This window comes from Myotis brandtii, unplaced genomic scaffold (assembly GCF_000412655.1).
Source record: "Myotis brandtii unplaced genomic scaffold, ASM41265v1 scaffold260, whole genome shotgun sequence".
NCBI classification, from domain to species: domain Eukaryota; kingdom Metazoa; phylum Chordata; class Mammalia; order Chiroptera; family Vespertilionidae; genus Myotis; species Myotis brandtii.
The window spans coordinates 1,492,185-1,496,812 of record NW_005359881.1 but is presented as its reverse complement, the minus strand read 5'-3'; positions in this window follow the sequence as shown (position 1 = coordinate 1,496,812).

Below are 4,628 nucleotides of genomic sequence, written 5' to 3'. Positions count from 1 at the left end.
CCCACCCCCACCCCCAAAAAAGAGGATGTGCCACACACAGGGAGGGTCCTGGTGGGGTAGAAACTGGAACACTCATGGAAGGTCACATGTCAGATCTCATCTTGTCTTTGACACTGAGCTCTACCAGAGCAGCCATGCCGTTTATTCACAGCTGTACCCTCCGGCCAGTGCCTGCCACACAGTGGCGGATTCGAGGAAAGAGACATGGAAACGGAAGGCTGATTTAAACACTGTGCTGGGGACTGTGCATGGCTGATCCTAGGAACTGATTCCAGGTCGCCATGAATACAGATTGAGCGTCGCAATGATTGACCACCTTCATCGAGCTTTCCTTTGCAGGAGCTCCAGGCACACCGAGCAGGTATTTCCTCCTGCAACTGTAGAAATAATGGGCCCAGGCAGGCGGGTTCCAAGCACAGGGACCCACCAGAGCCGCCACTCAAGAAGCAGCCCTGGTCTGGTCCCTCATGTGCAAACCCAATCCTTTTCTCACTAAATGCTCCACTTTGGGCATTTGAAACTTAAAAAAAAAAAATTTAATTGAAAAATAAAACTTTGGGGCTGGAGAGAGAGATTAAAAGGAGGAAATGAGCATAAAACAAAGAGGAAGAGCATAAAATAAGAGAGACAAACAAGTAAATTCCCAGACGATATAGAGACCACAGGAAAGAATATTGTTAGATGGGCAAGGAAACATCAAATGAGGCCAAGAGAAGACTATGCTGGGAGCCAACTTCCTTCTTCTGCACATTGGATTTTATTTTATTTTTAATATATATTTTTCTTGATTTTGGAGAGGAAGGGAGAGGGAGAGAGAGAGAAATATCAATGAGAGAGAGAATCATTGACCTGATGCCTCCTGCACGCCCCACACTGTTGATTGAGCCTGCAACCCGGGCATGTGCCCTGACTGGGAATTGAACCATGACCTCCTGGTTCATAGGTCGATGCTCAACCACTGAGCCACACCGGCTGGGCTACACATTGGAATTTAAAAGCCCAATAAAACTCCAGATTTCAACACCGTGACGGCCAAAGGAGAACCCTGACTGTGGCATCCATTTCTCACTTCCTGGGACTGGGTCACTGGATCTCTTTATTGGAGAAGTACCTCAGGGTCAAGTTTTAGCTTCTGGCCGTTGTTGCTCCTGCTAAAAGAGGAACGAGGAACGGCACACTCCTGGCACGCTTCACAGTGACAGAAAGTGGGCGCAGCAAAGCTTATCTGTGCGACACCCAGCGCTCAGCAGATGGCCAGGCTTACCCGGGCACTGTGTTGTAAGGCGCCTTTGGTTTCTGGGGAGAACACATGTAAATTGCTACTCTATTGCTTTTCACATGTATCTACTGTCTTCCTCCTAGCTGAGTTTAAACTGTTCATGCTCCAGCGAACCTGAGCCACACCGGCTGGGCTACACATTGGAATTTAAAGGCCCAATAAAACTCCAGATTTCGACACCGTGACGGCCAAAGGAGAACCCTGACTGGCATCCATTTCTCACTTCCTGGGACTGGGTCTCTTTATTGGAGAAGTACCTCAGGGTCAAGTTTTAGCTTCTGGCCGTTGTTGCTCCTGCTAAAAGAGGAACGGCACACTCCTGGCATGCTTCACAGTGACAGAAAGTGGGCGCAGCAAAGCTTATCTGTGCGACACCCAGCGCTCAGCAGATCGCCAGGCTTACCCGGGCACTGTGTTGTAAGACGCCTTTGGTTTATGGGGAGGACACGTGTAAATTGCTCCTCTATTGCTTTTCACATGTATCTACTGTCTTCCTCCTAGCTGACCTGTCCTTTAAACTGTTCACGCTCCAGTGAGTATTCCTGAGCTACTCAGAGTTCATGGTCAGGTCTGGTTAGAGTTCATGTCAAGAACCACTTTATCACCCTGTCGGTGTGGCTCAGTGGTTGAGCCTTGACCTATGAACCAGGAGGTCAGAGTTCGATCCCCGGTCAGGGCACATGTCTGGGTTTCAGGCTCAATCCCCAGTAGGGAGTGTGCAGGAGGCAGCCAATCAATGATTCTCTCCCTCTCTCATCATTGCAAAGGGGCCTGAATCTCTAAAATGCAATTCCTGTTATTGAGGCTCGCTATGTCCTTTGGACCCTAGGAGATATCAGCAACATTAAAATTCATATACTAAGTCCCCGTCGCCAAGGGGCTTACAGTGGAGTTAGAGAGGCGGGGTCAGCTGGAACACAATATAGTCATGTAGGAAAAGACATGACTCAGGGCAGAAGCACAGAGACGGCTCCAAAGATAAGGAGTTCCCAGGGAAGAGAGGAAACTTGTGCAGGAGGCAGCCAATCAATGATTCTCTCCCTCTCTCATCATTGCAAAGGGGCCTGAATCTCTAAAATGCAATTCCTGTTATTGAGGCTCGCTATGTCCTTTGGACCCTAGGAGATATCAGCAACATTAAAATTCATATACTAAGTCCCCGTCGCCAAGGGGCTTACAGTGGAGTTAGAGAGGCGGGGTCAGCTGGAACACAATATAGTCATGTAGGAAAAGCCATGACTCAGGCCAGAAGCACAGAGACGGCTCCAAAGACAAAAGGAGTTCTCAGGGAAGAGAGGAAACTCGGTCTAGACCCTGTTAGAACAACAGGTTTTGTTCGAACAAAGGAAACATGAAAAAGGCATTCCAGACAGAAAGAAAATTTCAGAAACCCCTGTGTGCCTGGGACATAGTAGGGGCTCCTATGAATATCTTAAATCTTTTTCCGAATGAGGGAGGGAAGAAACAACAACTATAAGCTTGAGAAATAAACAGATGGATTGCAAAGACTGGATCATGTGGAACAAACTTTTGTTGCTGGTCAGATTCGATGTAGGGTTCATATGACTGGTTCCTGGGCCACTACTCAGGGGAAAGGGGGAGGCAGAGAGGGCACTGAGGTTTGGGTCTCTCAAGCAGCTGCGTGGAGAACCGCAGGGAAGCGTCCCTGAACATCCAGCACAGGCCACCTGCTGACCCCCTGACCTGCCTCATCACGGAGGAACTCCACCCTCACCGGGTTTTCCTCCAGGATCCCATGGACGAGCTTATTTTAAAGATGGCTCTACACCTTTAAAAATTCAAGTCAAGCCAAGCCAGCATGGCTCAGTGATTGAGCATCCACCTGTGAACCAGGAGGTCACGGTTCAATTCCCAGTCAGGGCACATGCCCGGGTTACAGGCTAGATTCCCAGTGTGGGGCATGCAGGAGGCAGCCGATCAATGATTCCCTCTCGCCACTGATGTTTCTCTCTCTCTCTCTCTCTCCCTCTCCCTTCCTCTCTGACATCAATAAAAATATATTTTTAAAAATTCAAGTCATGCAAAATACCTACGAAGCTTGCTTAAAATGCAGATTATTGGCCCCGCCCCTAGAGAGGGAGGAGTAGGGCGAGGCCAAGGTCGCCTGCATTTCTAGCCAGAGGTTCCTGACCACACTTTGCAAAATCTGGCCCGGGTGGTGGTTTAAGACTCATTGACTCCAAATGAGGCAGCTCTGAGTGTCTGGGGAGCACACTCCTCAGTACATTAACATCCTTTCTTTTGCTTCCATTTTGCAGTTTTTAAGACAATTCTCAAATCCCCCTATTACTAATATTTAATAATCTGCACTGATGTGAAGGAGAGACAAACCAATTTGGCCTGTAGAGTGAATGGAAAGAGCAGTGGGTATGCATTTTCCCCAGAATCATGATTCATCCTTCTCTTTGGAGTGGTGTTTTGGAGGAATAGTATTGAATGTCCATAATAATTCTCCTTTAGTGGTTTAAGATGGATCTTAGAAACAGGTCCTAAAAATACTGCCAAGAAAGTGAGGCGGGTAACAGGAGGCCAAGTTCTGTTTATAAACCTGTTGGGGAGAGGTTACACAGATATAGATGACATTGCGTCTTCGGTGCCACTGACCCTTTCCTAGGAACCTGAGGTGGGGGAAGGAGGTGAGGGGACACCCACAGCTGCTCAGTGCAGACCCACAGGCCTTCCAGGTCTCACCCCGGGGGCTCTGGTCTTGTTAACATCACCTGGGAGCCTTTCAAAAACACTGATGCTTAGACCTCACTGGGACCCACGGGATCAGACAGGAAGGGCCTGCGTGCCTTTTAGAAACTCCCCAGGTGACTGCCAGATGGTGAGGCTGAGACCCACACCTTCAGGAAAAGATGAAAATCCTCTCTATTCGCATTCCTTGGTTAGATGTTCGATTATTAACACATATTATTAATTTTTCTTTACATAGTATCTGTCCAGTAAAAAGAAAACAATGGTAACGAGGAATGCAGGGTGTGGTCTGACCAAAACGCAGGCATGGCCTTCACACATCCGAGCAGACCTTGGCCGGCACTAGTCTCCGTGCGAGTCCCTCCTTGCGTCTCTCCAACACTCAGCTCAGGCCGCAGATGCCAACTTCACCCCAGGGCACAGAGGGCACAGCACCGGCTGGAAACCATTTGGAACCTCAACCTGAAATGCCAGCACTTGCCACTTAGACTCCTGCCCCTCCCTCGACCCACCCAGCTTTGCTACAGCTGGGAAAACCAGAGCAGGGGTCTCCCCTGCCCCTTCTTCATGGACTGGCCAGAAAGAGGAAGAGCGAGAAAGTAATGGTTATGAAAGAGGGGGGAGGGGTGGA